General features: G+C 41.5%; 1 pseudogene; it reads left to right on the top strand.

The window, feature by feature from the left end:
- Positions 1-4,418, top strand: part of LOC121438887 — a 43,891-nt pseudogene extending 39,473 nt beyond the window's left edge.
- The last annotated feature ends 17,511 nt before the right edge of the window (positions 4,419-21,929 follow it).

Raw genomic sequence — 21,929 nt, 5'->3', positions numbered from 1 at the left:
AGCACAATTTGTTGAAGATGCTCTCTTTTCTCCATTGTATACTTTTAGCTCCTTTATTGAAAATCAGGTGTTCATAGGATTGTGGGTTAATGTCAGGGTCTTCTATTCGATTCCATTGGTTGGCTTCTCTGTTTTTGTGCCAATACCAAGCTGTTTTCAATACTGTAGCTCTGTAGTAGAGTTTGAAGTCAGCAATGGTAATGCCTCCAGACGATCCTTTGTTGTATAAGATTGTTTTGGCTATCCTGGGTTTTTTGTTTTTCCATATAAAGTTGATTATTGTCTTCTCCAGATCTGTGGAGAATTTTGATGGGATTTTGATGGGGATTGCATTGAATCTATAGATTGCTTTTGGTAGAATTGCCATTTTTACTATGTTGATCCTCCCAATCCAGGAGGAAGGGAGATCCTTCCATTTTCTGGTACCCTCTTCAATTTCTTTCTCCAAAGACTTAAAGTTCTTGTCAAATAGATCTTTCACATCCTTGGTCAGAGTTACCCCAAGATATTTTATGCTATTTGTGGCTGTCGTGAAAGGTGATGCTTCTCTAATTTCCCTCTCTGTTTCCTTATCCTTAGTGTATAGGAAGGCCACTGATTTTTTGGAGTTGATCTTGTATCCTGCCACATTACTAAATGTGTTTATCAGCTGTAGGAGTTCTTTGGTAGAGTTTTTGGGGTCGCTTATGTATACTATCATATCGTCTGCAAATAACGAGAGCTTAACTTCTGCTTTTCCGATATGAATCCCCTTCATCCCCTTATGTTGTCTTATTGCTATTGCTAGAACTTCAAGCACTATATTGAAGAGGTATGGAGAGAGTGGACATCCTTGTCGTGTTCCTGATTTTAGTGGGATGGCTTTGAGTTTTTCTCCATTTAATTTAATGTTAGCCGACAGCTTGCTGTAAATAGCTTTTATTATATTTAGGTATGACCCTTGTATCCCTAATCTCTCCAAGACTTTTATCATAAAGGGGTGTTGAATTTTGTCAAATGCTTTTTCAGCATTTAATGAAATGATCATATGGTTTTTTTCTTTCAGTTTATTCATATGCTGGACTACATTGATAGGTTTGCGTATGTTGAACCAGCCCTGCATCTCTGGGATGAAGCCTACTTGATCATGATGGATAATTTTTCTAATGTGTTCTTGGATTCAGTTTGACAGTTTTTATTGAGAATTTTTGCATCGATATTCATGAGTGAGATAGGCCTGTAATTCTCTTTCTTGGTTGGGTCTTTGTGTGGTTTTGGTATCAGGGTAACTGTAGTTTCATAAAAGGAATTTGGCAATGACTCTTCTGTTTCTATATTGTGAAATACATTAAGGAGTATAGGTATTAGCTCTTCTTGGAAGTTCTGGTAGAATTCGGCATTGAAATCATCTGGTCCTGGGCTTTTTTTGGAAGGTAGATTTTTGATAACGGTTTCTAGTTCTTCGCGACTAACAGGTCTATTTAGATCGTTCACCTGGTCTTGGTTTAGCTTTGGTATATGGTACTTATCTAAAAAAAAATGTCCATTTCTTTTGCATTTTCTAGTTTTGTGGCATACAGGCTATTGTAGTAAGATCTAATGATCTCTGAATTTCCTCTGTGTCTGTGGTTATGTCCCCCTTTTCATTTCTGATCTTATTTATTTGCGTGCTCTCTGTCATTTAATTAGTTTGGATAGGGGTTTGTCGATCTTGTTGATTTTCTCCAAGAACCAACTTTTTGTTTCATTGATTTTGGAATGTTTTCTGTGTTTCTATTTTGTTGATTTCCACCCTCAGTTTGATTATTTCCAATCTTCTACTCCTCCTGGGTGCATCTGCTTCTTTTTTTTTTCTAAAGCTTTCAGGTGTGCTGTTAAGTCTCCGGTGTATGCTTTCTCTGTTTTCTTTAAGTGGGCACTTTGTGCTATGAACTTTCCTCTTAGCACTGCTTTCATAGTGTCCCATAGGTTTGAGTATGTTGTCTTTTTATTTTCATTGAATTCAAGGAAGACTTTAATTTCTTTCTTGATTTCTTCCTTGACCCAGGTGTGGTTCATTAGTTGACTGTTCAGTTTCCATGAGTTTGTCGGCTTTCTGCTGGTAGGATTGTTGTTGAATTCTAACTTTAATCCGTGGTGATCTGATAAGACACAGGTGGACACTGATATTTTTTTGTATCTGTGGAGGTTTTCTTTGTTCCCTAGTATGTGGTCAATTTTTGAGAAGTTTCCAGGAGCTGCAGAGAAGAAGGTATATTCTTTCCTATTTGGGTGGAATGTTCTATAGATGTCTGTTAAGTCCATTTGCTTCATTACCTCCAGTAGTTCTCTTACTTCTCTATTAGGTTTCTGTCTGATTGACCTGTCCATTGCTGAGAGAGGTGTATTGAAGTCTCCTACTACTAATGTGTGTGGTTTGATGTCTGCCTTGAGTTTTAGTAATATTTCTTTTACATAAGTGGGTGCTTTTATATTAGGGGCGTAAATATTCAGGATTGAGACATCATCCTGACGTATTGTTCCTGTTATGAGTATAAAGTGTCCATCTCGATCTCTTCTGATTGATTTTAGTTTGAAGTCAGTTTTGTTAGAAATTAATATGGCCACACCTGCTTTTTTCTTAGGACCATTTGCTTGAAAGACCTTTTCCCAACCCTTTACTCTGAGTAGATGCCTGTTTTTATGGTTGAGATGTGTTTCTTGCAAACAGCAGAATGTTGGATCCTGTTTTCGTATCCAATCTCTTAGCCTGTGCCTTTTTATAGGTGAATTGAGACCATGAATATTAAGTGATATTAATTACCAGTGGTTGTTTACTCCGGATATTCTTATTGTTTTCGGAAGTAGAATTTGTGTGTCTCCCTTCTTTGAGTTGTGCTGGTGAAGGGTCGCTAGATGCCTCAGTTATTGTTGGCAGTGTTGGCAATGTTGGATTCCTTGGGTTGCTATTTTCCTTCTATTGCTTTCTGTAGGGCTGGATTCGTGGCTACGTATTGTTTAAATTTGTTCTTATCCTGGAATGTCTTGTTTTCCCCATTTATAGTGAATGAAAGCTTGGCTGGGTATAGTAGTCTGGGCTTGCATCCATGGTCTCTTAGCTTCTGCAGTACTTCTATCCAGGACCTTCTGGCTTTCATGGTTTCCATAGAGAAATCAGGTGTAAGTCTGATCGGTTTACCTTTATAAGTTACTTGGCCTTTTTCCTTTGCAGCTCTTAGTATTCTTTCTTTCTTTAACCTGTATATTTTGTGTTTTGATTATTATATAGTGAGGGGATGTTTTTCTTTGATCCAGTCTGTTTAGTGTTCTGTATGCTTCTTGAATATTCAAAGGAATATCTTTCTTTATGTTGGGAAAGTTTTCTTCAATAATTTTGTTAAAAATATTTTCTGGGCCTTTGAGCTGTGACTCTTCTCCTTCTTCTATTCCTATTATTCTTAGGTTTGGTCTTTTTATTGTGTCCCATAATTCCTGAATGTTTTGTGATGAGAATTTGTTGGCTTTGCAGTTTTCTTTGATCAGTGCGTTTATTTTCTCTATGGTGTCCTCAGAATCTGAGATTCTTTCTTCTATTTCTTGTATTCTATTGATTATACTTGTTTCTATAGGCTCTGCTTGTTGACCTAGATTTTCCATATCCAGCTGGTCCTCAGTTTGTGTTTTCTTCCTTGCTTCCATTTCAGTTTTCAATTCTTGAACTGTTTCCATTACCTGTTTGATCGTTCTTTCTTGGTTTCCCAGGGTATTATGTACGTATTTACTCATTTCTTCAAATTTTTGGTTATACTTCTCATCCATTTCTATAAGGGCATTTTTCACTTGTTGATTAAGGGACTCTATTGCTTTCATAAAGTCAATTTTTTCCACTTCTTCTGTGTTAGGGTGTTGAACACCTTCTGTTGTAAGATCATTGGGTTCTGGTGTTTTCATGCTGTTTTTCAGATTATTGGGTGAATTCTTGCCTTGGCGCCTGCCTATCTCCTCCTATCGATGCTATCTAAGGGGTCTGTTAAAACTGGTTCAGGTTTCCCTGCTGGCCAGGGGCTCCTCTTACAAAATGCCCTCACTCTGTTTCCTGGTTCCTGCCGGGGGCCAAGATCCCTCTCACCCCTCAGAAGGGTCTTCAGGAACAGGACCCGGCTCCTCTTTTGCCAGGGACCTGGCCAACCAAAGGCCTACCTCTTTGATTTAATTTTAGTGGGGCGATCTGCTCTCAGTGTTGTGTGCGGTCCCTGCAGCCTGCTTCTGCTGCCACGACGGTGTCCACCGCCTGCTGCCTGTGTCCTCTGCTGCTGCTCCGGTCCCAGCCGGTCACCGCCGGCTGCAGAGGGCGTCCGGCCACCTCCGCCGTCCGGGTTCCGGCCACCTCCCCACAGTTTGGCTTTTTTAATGTGAAAAACACCTGTGTAACTTTGGTGGAAAATGCATGGCATCTGTAGATTGCCCTAGGTAGTGTGGACATATGCATAGTAGTCTTCTGATCGATGGACAGTGGAGAGGTTTTCGCTATTGATGTTGTCAGTTTCTTCAGTATTTTACACCTCTGAGTATATGGGTTTTTGGTTTAAGTAATTCTTTTTAATTTTTTTTTTATGTGTATGTGATGGGCGAGTGGAGGAGTTGCATATCACTGCAGTACCAGCAGTGGCCAGGAGAGTGTGGCAGATTTCTTGAGGGTGGGATTGATGTTGGTGTGAGCCACCTGACCTGCATGGGTGCCAGGGCCTGAACTTGGGTCCTCTGGGGGAACATTACTTGGTTCAAACTTCCGAGCCATGTCTCCAGCCCTATTGATTAAAAAGTGGAATTGTTTTCCTGAACTTGGGTCCTCTGGAGGAACAGTACCTGGTTCAAATTGCCAAGCCATGTCTCCAGCCCTATAGATTAAACCCATTCTTCAATTACAAAGTGTAATTGTTTTCCTGGTATCTTTTAGGGAGAAGTTTGTGGCTGGCCTACAGAAACATTACCAATCTTCTATAAGTGTTGTTTTTCTCATCCTGCAACAATACTGAACTAATTTTTTAGTTCAAACAGATTTTCAGTGTGTCATTTTCCATTTTCCTCTTACTGTCCACAGTAGTATAACTCCATATTTCTGATTTATGTACCTTCTATTTCTTGAACCTACTTGTTTTAGTAAGAATCTACGGTTGTCTTGTTCCTTATGGGGAAGGCTTTGAACCCCCTATCATGGATATAATGTTAGCACCGGAAATACCATCTATGGCCACTGCTGTGTGGTGCGTTCCTTCCACACCTTATTCGTCATGAAATTATGGCACGAGAAGATGTTATATTATTGTCAGATGGTTTTTCCGCATTTTTGGCATGATTGTGTAGTCTTTGGTTTCCAATCTTTGAGTGTGACCTTTGCATATAGAGATTTCCATATCCTTTAGTGTTATCTATTTAATGTGATAAGAAAGATAAAGAAATATGGAGGAAGCTAACAGGGGAGCTGGGAGCTGGGCTTTGTGTACCTTGGGTTCATACCTAAAATATTAGAAGTAACTTTAGATGAAAATGTATCCTAACTAAATTATGAGAATGAATAGAGGAAAATTCCAATCATAACCTATATAGAAATGTGAAAATAAAAGAATAGGAAAAGTCTTATCTTGTAACTCTTGCCAAGAGAAAGCTATGTTAGCTGTGTAATGCTATACAGAATAAGCCCAAGAGAAAACAAGAACTAAAATTGGAGGGAATTGCTTTATAGTTAGAGTTTGTTCTTTCACGCAGTACAGGCAGCATAAGAACTGTGAGTGGTGACATCATTACTAGGACAGAGATGGAAATATAATAACAGGATGCTATAAATAATGTTCTGCAAGTGAATTTGGAGATTTAAATGAAGTGGACTCAAGCCTGGTTGTGGGGGGAGGATATATGACAACAAATTCAATATGAAATATCCTGGATAAGCTTGAACTATTAAATAAATTGAATAAATCAATAGTTCATGCATTTTTTTGGAAAATGAAAACCCAGACCCAGATAGCTTCAGTGAAGAGATATGCTGAATATTCAGAGCATAAATATTGTATTATTTTACTAACCTTGTAGATAGTGGGGAAGGGCCATGCTCTGAAACTCAGGGAAGTCTTTATATACAAATGAATTTAGATGCAATTGGGAAAAGAAAGTGACAGACCAGTCTACTTACCAGCACACAGAAGTCTACCGAAGTGATACCGCAGAGCACTGCCTGTCTGAGACGAGCCTGCGTGCTCATAACTGTGGCCAGCCTGGCTCCCTGACCAGAGTGTCGCCCAGGACTAGCAACACTGAGACTTCAGTTTCTACATCTTTATGTTGCTCCCTCAGCTGCTGCCAGGCAGCCTGCTCCTTGGCCTGGAGGGGGGACCTTCCTGCAATAATGGGGTGGGGAGAGCATGCTCCACCTGGGAAACCTCAACAGGACACAGAAGCAGCCCTTCCTATCTCAATACAAGGGACTTCTTTGCACAAACCCACCCATTTGCAATCTGTTCCATCTCTTTAAATCTAAAGCAGCATCTCTGTCACTTTGAGGAATGAAAGGATTTGTGACATCAGAATTCCCTAAAAGACAGAACTCTGAGTTGGGCAGTGAAAAGTCATTGGTTAATAGAATACCTCTCCTATTCCTGAAAGGTTTTTCATCAGTTTTACCCCTCAGACTCCTAAAGCATGCTGCTTGATGTTGAAGTAACACGACAGATACCTACATTACAGCATGGGAATATGACAGAATGTGCTTTCTGTGTGAGTTTCAGAACTCACTTCATATTGTGGCTGAAACGCTGTGCCTTGTTTAAGAAGTGTGTCGGCAGCATTGGCGATGCATTGCTACCAAAGCAGCATTTCCAGACGTCTGAAAAGCTCTTTCCCCTCACCCCAAACCTTTTCATTCATCATCCTGGCCATACAGGAACTCCTGGAATCATATGTTCTTATTGGGCTGAGGAGGAAAACCAGAGAAACTCAAATTATTGTGAGCCAAAGGGAAACAAAATATCTCAAGTATTGTTGTGGAAGAAAAGGTCTACAGGAAATAGCTGAATAGTTAGCTGAGAGATAGGACCAGGAAAAAAACAAGATATGACTCAAAAAAAAATCCCTTCTCAAGTTTTCACTTCAAATCCCTGTTCTGCATTAGTGAGAGACACAAAGGGAGAATTCCAGGGGACACCTGACCAAATTTGGCATTTGGGCAATGTCATCAAACAGTGACCAAGAGAAAGGAACTGCCCACAGCAGACGGAGGTAGAAACCCATCCTCAAGAAAAGTGTGTTAATTTCACTCAGAAAGAGATATAAAATACATGAAGGAAATGATCAAACATTTGCAGATATCTGAAGTCAGAGAACAGACCCACAACTGATGTAATGCAGCCACAGGCTTGGGCCTACATAGTAGAGAAGATAAGGCCAGCATATCCAGTTATTTTAAAGAAATATTTTGAAGGAAAAGTCATATTCTTGATTAGGAGTTAGAGAAGAATTTCTTTAAAAAAAAAATACAAAGAACGGTAAGTGGAAAGAATTACCAAGTGAGCTCATGGCTCCTTGGGTAAAGGCAGTAGCCCACAGCCTGAGCACCTGAGGTGGATCCCCAAGTCCCACCTGGTGGAAGGAGAGAACCAACTCCCTCCCACGTGTTGTAATCTACATAGGTGCACTTTTTGTGTGCATGCCTTCATACATACACAATAAATAAATAAATACTAAAATATAATTTAAAAGAGAGAAGACCAAACTCAATTTGGAAATGTTCATAGCCGTCACTTGATATTTGTTAAGCAAGTGCTTATGTAAGATATTTCTAGTCTTTCCTACACAAAAGTTATAAACATCTTCCTAGAGAAACACCCTGAAGTCACTGGTGAGGAAGGAGCCCCCCCCCCCCCTTGCAGTTGCAGTGATTGGGCTCTAGCCATGAGCTCCAGCAACCTCCGCTGGAGCTCAACCACAGTGCACACTCCCCCTCTAGACAAGGCCAACCAGTGCCTTCCAGCCGCATTGTGTCAGCTTTCTCCCGAACCATAGTCGACTCACCGTCTTCAAAATAGACCCTAAACACCACAGGAAGTTCGTCTTCGCTTCAAATGACCCACTCGCAAGCAGATGTATTTGTGCACATGGCCAGCTTGCTGCTGGCATGCCGCTTCATCTGGTCTTCTTCTTCTTGGCTCTGGATCTGGACTAACAATATCCAGGTAGTCAGTACTTTGGTGGTCTCTGCTTTTCTAGTCAGTGGAACTTTGGTTACAGGGAAAGGAAGTAAGAACTATTTCTTTAGTCTCTGGCTCCTCTGCCTGGATGTTTAGTTGAACCTAGAAACCCTGAGCTGCTCATTAACCAAGTGTCCAGACATCCCGGCCACCACATCCCCTCCTCCACTGGCTCTCCAGTACCACTGCCTCCTCTTTCCATAATCATCACAGAAGCTACCCCAGTCCAGCCACCTGGTCATGCCTTTGGTGATTTCCTGAAAGGACAATGCTCTTAAGACATGGCCTCAGGCTGAGAATAGTTAGTGGGCCCCAAAATAACCCATGCCCTGGAGAAAGGTAACCAGTGTTCATAGGGCCGCATCAGGGGTGTGGTTAAGTAGACTTAGCAAAAGTTCAGGTCAGAAATTATTCCCAGTACTGCTTGTGGTCCAGCTATATCCTCCCGCTGGGGACCTGCTCCGTGTCCAGTTGCCCTTCAAAGGATGACCTTTAACTTGCTGGGTGAACTTGCAGGCTGCCTTGCAGTGTTTGTGCATTATGTAATGTCTGTGCTGCAGGAGAAATCTTATGGAAACATGTGGAGGAAGTTTGCTAGTCCAAGAGGTAGATTATAAATCCTGCCCTGTCTAGATAGGGGTGCCCTTCAGGTCCTTTAGTTTGTGCCCACAGTTTTGTTTTTATAGGCTCTGAAATGTCATACACAAAAATATTCAATCATTTCAGTGCTACCACCCCAGGCAAAGAGGACACACCAAGCCTTCTACTTCCTCTTCAGGTCTCCCTCCCTCCAGCAGACCAAGGTCTGTGGCATCAGAGTTCTCCTCCAGTGGGAGGGAGGGAATGTCGCTTCCCATCTAGACAGTGGCTCTAACTCAATTAGCAGATAGTGTAAGCCTTACCTCTGCATCCATCAGGGTAAATTAGGTTGTAACTCGATATGCTGAAATGTGGTTTGTAAAGACTATACACGGATGTTCCCCCTTAATTTCAACCCTGGAATGTTTGCTGCTACATCTGTTCCCTGGAGTCCACACACACCGTATCTTGAGACATACACTGTCTTCCCACTAAGACAGCTAAGTTAGATTTTCTGATCAAATCTAAAGAAAGTATATTTCAGCTCAGCAGTATCAAGGTCAAACAGTTAAGTGTTTAAAATGTTAGAAGGTCTTTTTGATAGGGTAACCTGATGTGTTCTTTCCTTTCCATTACCTCAGGAGAGGAACGGAGCCCAAGACCCGAAGCAGTCCTGCCAGGGTACTGTGCTTTGTAAATAATGTTGTGAAGGAAGCTTCCATAGTCTTCTTCCTCCTTAGTAAACATGGAGATAACTGTTCAAACTGTTTAGCAAGCCTCACAACACATCACCAATTTCTCCTCAGAATTTTGTCCTTTAGTCCCATCCCAGATTAAATTTCTTTACTACAAAGAAACCCTGTGATTCACTCTCTCACTCAGGTGGGCATGGGAAAACCTGTTCATGCCAGGTGATGGCACACGCCTTTAATCCCAACACTCGGGAGGCAGGGGCAGGCAGATCTCTGTGAGTTTGAGACCAGCTTTGTCTATTGAGCAAGTTCCAAGACAGGCTCCATAGCTACTGATAAACCCTGTCTCGGAAAAAAGAAAGAAAGAAAGAAAGAAAGAAAGAAAGAAAGAAAGAAAGAAAATAGATATAAATATTGTAACTGTAATTCTTGCTTGATAACTGTTTTGTTATATGTAATTTTGCTATGTTAATGTTAAAGCCTTCCTTTTTGTTTAAACAGAAAAAGGGGAAATAGTGTAGAAGGGTCTTATCTATCTGTTGTTTCATTGGTTGATTAATAAAGAAAACTGCTTGGCCTGATAGGTCAGAACATAGGTGGGTGGAGTAGACAGAACAGAATGCGGGGAAGAAGGGAAGTAGGTCAGACGCGATGGAGCCAGCCGCCAGGTCAGACATGCTGAATCTTTCTCGGTAAGACACCACCTTGTGGTGCTACATACATTAATAGAAATGAGTTAATCAAGATATGAGAGTTAGCCAATAAGAGGCTAGAACTAACGGGCCAGGCAGTGTTTAAATGAATACAATTTGTGTGTTGTTATTTCTGGGGCTAAGCTAGCCATGCAGGAGCCGGGCAGAACAAAAAGCAGGCCTGCCTGCAGCCTCTCACTACATACATCCTCCAGAATGATTGTAAAACCAAACAATTCCAGAACATTTTACTGTAAACCCTAGTAGTAGCAGCAGAGAGAGCACACATCTCCAAAGAGCCGCACAGCTGATGTCCTCCCCAAGTCTGCTTCAGAAGGTTCTTTGTACATCTCTTTTGAACCTTGCTTTTTTTTTTTTACTTATTATGGTTTTTACTTCCCTTGTATCATTCCTGGGAGTTACAAGTGTATGACTGATGTCAAAGAAAGATTTAGACCCTCCTCTTATCTGCTTATTTCTCCTGCTTGAGTTCCTGCTTATCTCAACAATGTGCTTCGGCCTCCATTGTTGTTTCCATAGTGATGTCAGATGCTGGACCACCTTAAATAAAGCAGCAGGCTTTTTCTCACCAATCCTGCAAAAATACCTAGCCAAGCATCCGTCTCCCTCAGCCCTTCCCATTTATGTCACTTAACCCTTCTTTTTTAAATTTATTTTTATTCTTTTATTTTTTAATTTATTTATTTATTAAAGATTTCTGCCTTCTCCCCGCCACCGCCTCCCATTTCCCTCCCCCTCCCCCCGATCAAGTCCCCCTCCCTCATCAGCCCGAAGAGCAATCAGGGTTCCCTGACCTGTGGGAAGTCCAAGGACCACCCACCTCCATCCAGGTCTAGTAAGGTGAGCATCCCAACTTCCTAGGCTCCCACAAAACCAGTACGTGCAGTAGGATCAAAAACCCATTGCCATTGTTCTTGAGCTCTCAGTAGTCCTCATTTAACCCTTCTTTTTATAGACCTGTTAGAAGCAAAACACTAGATAGACTGATGGATGAGGCACAGCCCCTGCCCGTAAGTTAACAGTGGAGCTGGAGAGACAGCTGTAGGTGATGTTTGTGTGTGGCAATGTCTGCTGTCAGAAGAACAGAAACAGGACCTGAGTGGTACTTAGAGGAAATCAGACCTTGGTCAGTATAAAGCAGAGATGACTGGCTCCACGGATGCCATCAGGACAGGCCTCAGTCTGTACAGAAGGCAGCCTTTGTTTCAGACTGTGAGCACGTGGAAAACTCAGCAACACTGTGCTCTGAGGTCATTGCCCTGTTGGTCCTCAGCCACCCTGAACCCTTCAGCCTCTCTCCTGGTCATCCATGGTGACACTTGAAGGTCAAATGTTTCAGAAGGTGGTTGCAGCAAAGACATTAGAGCATGGAGCTCCTGGTGAGCCTTTGTGCAGCTGTGTGTAGGCTTTAACGAAGCCCAAGTAAACAAGCGTTTTCTTAGGTCATCCTTCAGGGTTTCATGTCCATTCTCCTCTTGCTGGACATTTCCTTCTCAACAGTGCTCGACACTCTGAAGCCTGCTGGGTTTGCAAGCATCTGTTGGCAGTCACTGCCAAGAGCAGTGTGTTTTCCACTTAGGAGATTACATTTCTGACCACTGTATTGCCCGGGGGTGGGGTGTGAAGCATTGCTGAGGAATGACAAAGATGGCTTCCTCAGAGCGGTTACTAGAGAAGAAACAGGAGGTCTTGTTTAAAAGAAAAGAAAAAAGTATACTTAGGTGGAAATGACAAAGAAAAACAAGTAAGAATAAAATTAAGTTGGAGGATATTCAAAATGAAAACATTATTTTCAGAAATGTGAGCATCCCAAATTGTTCAGATTTTTCCTATTCAAATCTGTACCCATTTCGATGTTTGGTCATCTGTCTCTTTCTTGTTGATTTCAAGAAACTTTAAAATATATCCAGATTCTTGTACTCTTGCCATCTGGTGCATATCTTTCTCCATTTATAGGTACTTCCTACTCCAAAGACTTGTATGTACATGTCTCAGCTCCCCAGTGTGATGAAGCCATTGTAGAGTGTAGCATGGCTAAACTACACACAGTTGAATGTCTGACTTTTTGACATGGGGTTCTGAAGGCCACCCTGAGTCCTCTAGTTATTATGTTGCTCATTAAGAAGCTTTCCCCAAGTGGGCAGTGATGGCGCATACCTTTAAGCATTTGGGAGGCAGAGGCAGGCTGATCTCTGTGAGTTCAAGGCCAGCCGGGTCAACAAGAGTTAGTTCCAGGAAAGATTTCAAAGCTATGGAGAAATCCTGTCTAGAAAAACCAGAAGAGGGAAAGGAGGAGAAGGAGGAGGAAGGAGAAGGAAGAAGGACAAAGAAGGAAGAAGATTTAAAAAGAAGAAGAAAGAATCTTTCCCCTGGACTGGAAGAAACAGTCACGGAGTCTGTCAATCCCTTCTGAAGTTTCTTTCCCGGCATTCTATTTGTCACATGACTATGCTGGTCAGTACTCAGTTAAATCTCAAGGATACCCTTTGTACATCTCTGGAAGTTCCAGGTACTGTAGCTCTCTCCTCTCCTCTCCTCTGCTCTGCTCTGCTCCACCTAAGCCACTGCATTCACCCTCCCAGATGCCCTGTCTCCCTGATGCAGAACGCAGTTAGAACTGTTCCATCAGCTATGATAGACTTGCAATCAGCTGCCTTTCAAAGGAGAGGTTATTGCTTACAGCTCCCAGTAGTGGGGGACATGCCACACCACAGGTCTCCACAAGGAAGCACCCTATTTATTAGGTCAGGAGGCAGAAGGGACAGAGGACCCACAGCCTATGTTATAGATTCCTAGGAAGGATGGGATGAGGCAGGTTGAGCACCTGGGTGAGGAGACCTAGGATTGGCTGTTAAATTTTCTGAAGTTGCTAGGTGGTCTCTTGTCTGGTATCTAGCTCTGGGGTGATTTCAAGTGGAGGGAGGGTAGGATCTGTCGGGTGTTTTGAGCCAGTAAATAGCTGAAGTTTGGGCCTTTGGTGGTTTGGCTTACATAGGAAAATCATTACCACTGGAGTCTCTGTCACTAGCCTACAAAGTATTGATTACTGGGAATAGGAGCTTTGATCTGATATCCCCGTCTTGATAACACTCCAGCCCGTGGGGACGGCAGAAAGGCCACCTGGGAATGTGTGATGACTGATGAAGCCTCGTGTGGCTGTGAGAAGGCCTGACCAACACATGGCAGCCACGGAGGAGCCTCCCAAGGTCACACGTGTGACTTGACCTCTGCTGCTCTGTAGCATTAAAGGTGTGACTCAGTGCCTTGTGTTCAGTGTTGTGATGATGTTTTTTTTTAATTTTTGTATTACTTTATAAATAATACCGATCAAAATTTCCACTTCTTCCCTTCCTCCCACTTCCCTCCCACTCCCCCACACACCCTCCTCCTCTCCCTCTTCAGTCCTAAGAGAGAAAGGTACCCTGTCTGTGGGAAGTCCAAGGCCCTCCCCACTCTATCCAGGCTTAGGAAAGTATGCATCCAAATAGAATAGGGTCTCAAAAAGCCAGTATATGCAGTAGAGACATATCCCAGTGCCATTATCATTGGCTTCTCAGTCTGCCTTAATTGTCAGCCACATTCAGAGGGTCCAGTTTGGTCCCATGCTTGTTCAGTCCTAGTCCAGCTGGTGTTGGTGAGCTCCCATTAGCTCAGGCACACTGTCTCTGTGGGTGAACCAACTCCTCGTGGTCCTGATTTCCTTGCTCATATTCTCCTTCCTTCTGTTCTTCAACTGGACCTTGGGAGCTCAGTCCAGTGCTCCAATGTGGGTCTCTGTCTCTATCTCCATCCATTGCTGGACGAAGATTCTATGGTGATATTCAAGATAGTCATCAGTCTGACTACGGGACAAGGCAAGTTCAGGCACCCTCTACTCCACTGCCCAGGGTCCTAGCTGGAGTCATACCCATGGACTCCTGGGAACCTCTCCAGAATCAAGCCTCTTGCCAACCCCAAAATGTCTCCCTCAATCAAGATATCTTCTTTCCTGCTCCCATATCCGTCCTTCCTCCATCTCAACCATCCCATTCCCCCAAGCTCTTCCCAACCCTCCCCTTCTCCCCTCTCTCTCCCCCTCTCCCTTTCCCCTTATACCCACTCCCATGTCCAACTTTTGCCTGGCAATCTTGTCTGCTTCTAGTTTCCAGGAGGATCTATATATGTTTTTCTTTGGTTTCACCTTATTACTTAGCTTCTCTAGGATCGTGAACTATAGGCTCACTGTCCTTTGTTTAGGGCTAGAATCCTCTAATGAGTATGTACATACCATATTCATATTTTTGGGTCTGGGTTATCTCACTCAGTAAAGTGTTTTCTATCTCCATCCATTTGCATGCAAAATTAAAGATGTCATTGTTTTTTACTGCTGAGTAGTACTCTAATGTGGAGATGTGCCACACTTTCATTATCCTTTCTTCCATTGAGGGGCATCTAGGTTGCTTCCGGGTTCTGGCTATTACAAATAATGCTGCTATGAATATAGTTGAACAAATGCTTTTGTCATATGATAGGGCATCTTTTGGGTATATTCCCAAGAGTGGTATTACTGGGTCTTGGGGTAGGTTGATCCCAAATTTCCTAAGAAACCGCCACACTGCTTTCCATAGTGGTTGCACAAGTTTGCATTCCCACCAGCAATGGATGACTGTACCCCTTTCTCCACATCCTCTCCAGCAAAGGCTATCATTGGTGTTTTTGATTTTAGCCATTCTGACAGGTGTAAGATGGTATCTCAAAGTAGTTTTGATTTGCATTTCCCTGATAGCTAAGGAAGTTGAACATGTCCTTAAGTGTCTTTTGGCCATTTGAAATTCTTCTGTTGAGAATTCTCTGTTCAGTTCAGTATCCCATTTTTAATTGGATTATTTAGAATTTTAAAGTCTAGTCTCATGAGTTCTTTATATATTTTGGAGCTCAGACCTTTGTCCAATGTGGGGTTAGTGAAGATCTTCTCCCATTCAATAGGTTGCCTTTTTGTCTTAATGACTGTGTCCTTTGCTTTACAGAAGCTTCTCAGTTTCAGGAAGACCCATTTATTCATTGTTGCTCAGTCTGTGCTACTGAAGTTATACTTAGGAAGTGGTCTCCTGTGCCCATGTATTGCAGGCTACTTCCCACTTTCTCTTCTATCAGGTTCAGTGTGGTCTGATTTATATTGAAGTCTTTAATCCATTTGGACTTGAGTTTTGTGCATGGTGATAGATATGGATCTATTTTAATTCTTCTACAGGTTGACATCCAGTTATGCCAGCACCATTTGTTAAAGATGCTTTCTTTCTTCCACTGTAAAATTTTAGTTTCTTTGTCAAAACTGAGGTATTCATAGGTTTGTGGATTAACATCTGGATCTTCAATTTGATTCCATTGGTCAACGTCTCTGTTTTTATGCCAATACCAAGCTGTTTTCATTACTGTAGCTCTGTAATAGAGTTTGATGTCAGGGATGGTAATGCCTCTGGAAATTCCTTTATTGTATAGGACTGTTTTGGCTATCCTGGGTTTTGTTTCCATATAAAGTTGGTTATTGTTCTCTCAAGACCTGTGAAGAATTTTGTTGGGATTTTGATTGGGATTGCATTGAATCTATAGCTTGCCTTTTGTAGGATTACCATTTTACTATGTTTATCCTACCAATCCAAGAGCATGGGAGATCTTTCCATTTTTTGGTATCCTCTTTAATTTCTTTCTTCAAAGACATAAAGTTCTTGTCAAATAAATCTTTCACTTAGTTGGTTAGTGTTACCCAAAGATACTTCAGGCTATTTGTGGCTATCAAATTCTCTGATTTCCCTCTCTGCTTCTTTATCCTTTGTGTATAGAAGGACCACTAACTTTTTTGAGTTGATCTTGTATCCTGCCACATCACTGAAGGTATTTATCAGCTATAGGAATTCTCTGGTAGAGGTTTGGGGTCACTTATGTACAGTATCATATCATCTGCAAATAACGAAAGTTTGACTTCTTCCTTTCCAATTTGAATCCCCTTGATCTCCTTATGCTGTCTTATTGCTATTGCTAGAACTTCAAGCACTAGGTTGAAGAAATATGGAGAGAGTGGACAGCCTTGTCTTGTTCCTGATTTTAGTGGAATTGCTTTGAGTTTCTTTCCATTTAATTTGATGTTAGCTGTCACCTTGCTGTATACTGCTTTTATTATATTTAGATATGATCCTTGTATCCCTAATCTCTCCAAGACCTTTAAAATAAAGGGGTGATGAATTTTGTCAAATGCTTTTTCAGCATCTCATGAAATGATCATATGGTATTTTCTTTCAGTTTATTTATATGATGGATTACATTGATAGATTTTCATATATTGAACCAGCCCTGCATCTCTGGGATGAAGCCTACTTGACCATAATGGATAATTTTTTGATTTTTTTCTTTGATTTGGTTTGCCAGTTTTTTTTTTTTTGGTTTTTTGAGACTGGGTTTCTCTGTGGCTTTGGAGCCTGTCCTGGAACTAGCTCTTGTAGACCAGGCTGGTCTCGAACTCACAGAGATCCGCCTGCCTCTGCCTCCTGAGTGCTGGGATTAAAGGCGTGCGCCACCACCCCCCGGCTCCAGCCAGTATTTTATTGAGAATTTTTGCATCAATGTTTATGAGTGAGATTGGTCTGTAATTCTCTTTCTTGGTTTAGTCTTTGTGTGGTTTTGGTATCAGGGTAACTGTAGCTTCATAAAAAGAGTTTGGCAATGACTCTTCTGTTTCTATTACGTGAAACACATTAAGGAGTATAGGTATTAGCTCTTCTTGGAAGTTCTGGTAGAATTCTGCACTAAAACCATCTGGCCCTGGGCTTTTTTTGGTTGGGAGGATTTTGATAACAGCTTCTATTTCCTTTATTTAAATTGTTCACCTGGTCTTGATTTAATTTTGGTATATGGTATTCATCTAAAAACTGTCCATTTCTTTTACATTTTTTCAATTTTGTGGACTACAGCCTTTTGTAGCAAGACCTAATGATTCTCTGAATTTCCTCTGTGTCTGTGGTTATGTCCCCCTTTTCATGTCTGATCCTGTTGATTTGAGTGTTCTCTCTTCTCCATTTGATTAGTTTGGATAGGGGTTTGTTAATCTTGTTGATTTTCTCAAAGAAGTAACTCTTTGTCTCATTGATTCTTTGGATTATTTTCTGTGTTTCTATTTTGTTAATTTCAGCCCTCAGTTTGATTATTTCTAGTCTTCTACTCCTCCTGGGTGAGTCTGCTTCTTTTTTTCTAGAGCTTTCAGGTGTGCTGTTAAGTCTCTAATGTGAGCTTTCTCCATTTTCTTTATGTGGGCACTTTGTGCTATGAACTTTCCTCTTAGCACTGCTTTCATAGTGTCCCATAGGTTTGGATATGTTGTGCCTTCATTTTCATTGAATTCAAGGAAGACTTTAATTTCTTTCTTTATTTCTTCCTTGACCCAGGTGTGGTTCAGCAGTTGACTGTTCAGTTTCCATGAGTTTGTAGGCTTTCTGGTGGTGGTATTGTTGTTAAATTCTAACGTTACTCCATGGTGATCTGATAAGACACAGGTGGTTACTCCAATTTTTTTGAATCTGTAGATGCTTGCTTTGTTACCAAGTATGTAATCAATTTTCGAGAAGGTTTCATGAGGTGCTGAGAAGAAGGTATATATTATATATATTCTTTCCTGTTTGGGTGGAATGTTCTATAGATGTTTGTTAAGTCCATTTGATTCATTACATCTGTTAGTCGTCTGATTTCTCTGTTAAGTTTCTGTCTGGTTGACCTGTCCACTGGTGAGGGAAGAGTGTTCATATCTCCTTCTATTGTAGTGTGGGGTTTGATGTATGCTTTGAGTTCTAGTAATGTTTCTTTTACATATGTGGGTGCTTTTATATTAGGGGCCTAAGATATCAGGATTGAGACTTCATCTTGATAAATTGTTCCTGATATGAGTATAAAGTGTCCTTCCCCATCTCTTCTGATTGATTTTAGTTTGAAATCAATTTTGTTAGATATTAGGATAGCCACACCTGCTTTTTCCTTAGGTCTGTTTGATTGGAAAACCTTTTCCCAACCCTTTACTCCGAGGTAGTGTCTGTCTTTGAGGTTGAGGTGTGTTTCTTGTAAACAGCAGAATGCTGGATCCTGTTTTCGTATCCACTCTCTTAACCTGTACCTTTTTATAGGTGAATTGAGTCCATTAATATTAAGCGATATTATTTACCAGTAGCTGTTAACTCCGGTTATCTTTTGGTGGTAGTATTATGTGTTTCTCTTCTTTGAGTTGTATTGGTGGAGGGTTATCAGATGTCTGTGCTATTGTGGTTGTTGTTGGCTTCCTTGGGTTGAGGTTTTGCTTCTAGTACTTTCTGTAGGCTAGTTTTGTGGATACATATGGTTTAAATCTGTTTTTGTCATGGAATATCTTGTTTTCTCCATCGATGGTGAAAGAAAGCTTTGCTGGGTATAGTAATCTTGGCTTGCATCCATGGTCTCAGTGTCTGCAGCACATCTATCCAAGACCTTCTGACCAATACACGGTAGCCACGGAGGAGCCTCCCAAGGTCACACGTGTGGCTTGAGTTATGCTGATCTGTAGCATTAAATGTGTGACTCAGTGCTTTGTATTCGGTATTGTGATAATAAATTCTTGTAGGCTAGAAACACCCAACCTTTAGCCAGTGTTGGTAAAACAATTTCTGAATTTAATTTGTAAAATGGAACCACAAAGTCTTCCTCGTGATGCTGAGATCCATCAGGCTCCAGATGTTTCCAGAGACAGGAAGTGTCATCTCTTAATGAAGACTTCTCAATTGTAAAAAATAGCAACCAAATAAATTGCTTGTTTCCAAATATCTTGATTGAGAAAATCTCAAGTGGATTTTCATTTCAAGCGACAATAATTTCACATAGCTCCTCCATTTCTGAGATGAATAAGAAGAACTTCATTTGCCCTTTTACCCAAAACAATTGAAAAAAAACAAAATGTAAAAGCAAAAGTGATGTGGGAGTCCCCTCTGTGTGTTACTTTTATTGGTTAATGAATAAAGAAACTGCCTTGACCTGATAGGGCAGAACTTAAGTAGGTGGAGAAGACAGAACTGAATTCTGGGAGGAAGAAAGCAGAGTAAGAGGAATGCCATGGATCCACTGGAGATAGATGTGCTGAATTTTACCCAGTAAGCCACTGCCACGTGGCAATATACAGGTTAATAGAAATGGGTTAAATTAAGATGTAAGAGCCAGGCGGTGGTGGCGCACGCCTTTAATCCCAGCACTCGGGAGGCAGAGGCAGGCGGATCTCTGTGAGTTCGAGGCCAGCCTGGTCTACAAGAGCTAGTGCCAGGACAGGCTCCAAAGCTACAGAGAAACCCTGTCTCGAAAAACTAAAAAAAAAAAAAAAAAAAATTAAGATGTAAGAATTAACCAATAAGAAACTAGAGCTAATGGGCCAAGCAGGGATTTAATTAATACAATTTTTGTGTGTTTATTTAGGGTCTAAGCTAGCCGGGTGTCTGGGACAAACAAGCAGGACTTCTTGCAAAACAAAAGTTTCAAGACAGCGGATGTTGAAGTGAAAAGCAGGGATTCTGAGAAAAGAGAATCAAATGAAGTGAATTTTACAATTATCTCTTTTGTTGTTTGAAGTTTCCCGGTTGCCATGCAAGGATGAACACAAGTGCAGCCCTACTCACTGCCCGAAGGCTGTGGGTCCTGCTCTTATTCCCCAGGGTGCCCTGGCATCTTGTGGCCTTACTGTCCAGGGTGGGCTGCCTCTCCCAAGGTTAGCTGAACCTAGCAGACATAGTGCTCTGAAAACACACCTCAGCTTTGCAAGCCTGCCAGAGAGCTCATGTATAGCTTTTAGATCCACAGTGTCTGGTGTCAAATAGCGCGTGGCTTCTAGGAAAAGGAATCATATCAACTTGATAACATTCATTTGACGTTTGTGTTTCTTCTGCATAGTCTATGTGTTTAACTGTTTGTTTCTTTGTTTGTTTCCAATGAAGCAAATGCTGCCTACCTCGGGAGCCAAGAAATGATGCAGGTGGGAAAGAGAGATGATGAAGTCACTAAGGAACTTTTACCTAAGGTAACCATTTCGAGGTGCAGGCTGTCAGGTGATGGGCAGAAATATTTACTAAGCACACGAGCAACTGTCTAAGAACTGGAGACATTGAGCCTTTGTCTAAGAACTCGGACAAAGTTCTGTTACTATAGAAAGCTATGTGAAATAAGTAAAGCTGTTTATAGCTACATAAGTTTATTTTGCCACTGGTTCTGTTGAATTGGTTTTTAAAAATATTTTAACAATCTATTAAGCTGAGATGTCTCAGTAGCATCTGCAGAATAAATGAACGATATCAGAATGTAACCATTAGATCTGTGAGAAAGAGCTAACACTGCATATGACCTAGTGAACAGGAAGCCTATTTTTCTCATTCTCCAGCAGGTCGGGCTGTCTTGTTCTCACAGAAAGATAGGATTTCTGATATTTCAGGAGGTGTGTGGTACCTGCACACTACACTCACACAGAGATGCATATGGAAGTGCCAGTCTCTGAAGCTATAAAGCCACCTCAGTTTAGAATATGCCAAAATGTCCTAATATATGGATAGCCATGGGACTTCTGGGGCATCATCTGTCTGTGCCATCCTGAAGAGGGAAGATCTGCACTGGTTTTTTTTGTTTGTTTTTAATTATCTGGTTTTATGTGCATTGCTGTCTGCCCTGCATGTATGTCTGTGTGAGGGTGTTGGATTACCTGGAAATGGTGTTACAGACAGTTATGAGCTGCCATGTGGGTGCTGAGAATTAAACCTGCACCCTCTGGAATTGTAGTCAGTGCTCTTAACCTCTGAGCCATCTCTCCAGTCCCAATCTGTACTGTTTTTATTCTGTTGTTTTGGTTCCATCAAACCTAGGGCCTTGCACGTGCTAAGAGACCATGACCTGTTGCTGAACTTTGCCCACAGCCCAGAGCCACACTATTAAACTTCCACACCCACACTGTGGAAGAGCAATTTGTGGCTAGTTTGAATTGGGATATTTCATAAGTATAAATGCACGTTGGCTTTCAAGACGCTAATACCTGACGCTCAGGATCAGTGGTAGAGAGTTTGCCTGGTACTGTATAAGACCTGAGTTCCACCACAGCACAGACTGAAAAGCATTAGTGTCTTAGGAGGAAGATATCTCATACATATACTGATTACATTTGAAATATTTTAAATATATTAAATAATACGTTTCAAATACATCTAAAGTAATTTTACTTATTCCTTCATACTTGTTTTAGCACTGTTACTAGAAATTTCTTGAAGAACATATGTGCCTTGCTTTGTGCTTCTGTAGACAACCCTGACCTAGAGCATTACAGTGGCTGTGGAGTGCTGACATCTGCTGGGTACAGCAGAATGATCTGAGAGATGCCTGACTCTGACAGGTCCTGTACGTCAAATCCTAGACCCTGTACCGCACTGAGAGAGACACCGACTGCAGCTCGTCCACAGTGCTGGTGCACAGTTCTGCAACCCCTCCCCGAGGCAGTTTTCAGGAAGCAAGCACTATATACTTTGCTTAGAAAAGTTTTCATTGTGTTAAACATATTTACCTGGAAATGCCAGGATCTGTTTGGTTTATGTCATCATGGTTACGTCATCATATCACCAGCACATTAGTGGCCATCGTGTTTCCTAAGCAGCAGTTGTCTAGAGATAGAAATCTGTATCAAGAGGCAGCTGTTACTCGCTGACTGGAGCAGGTTGGGCAAGGAGGACCTGCTACTG

Source organism: Microtus oregoni, unplaced genomic scaffold, assembly GCF_018167655.1.
Source record: "Microtus oregoni isolate MIOR12 unplaced genomic scaffold, Mior012 000058F_ref0000040, whole genome shotgun sequence".
Taxonomy (NCBI): Eukaryota; Metazoa; Chordata; class Mammalia; order Rodentia; family Cricetidae; genus Microtus; species Microtus oregoni.
Note: the sequence above shows the minus strand (reverse complement) of the source record. Positions and strands in the feature narration are given on the sequence as shown.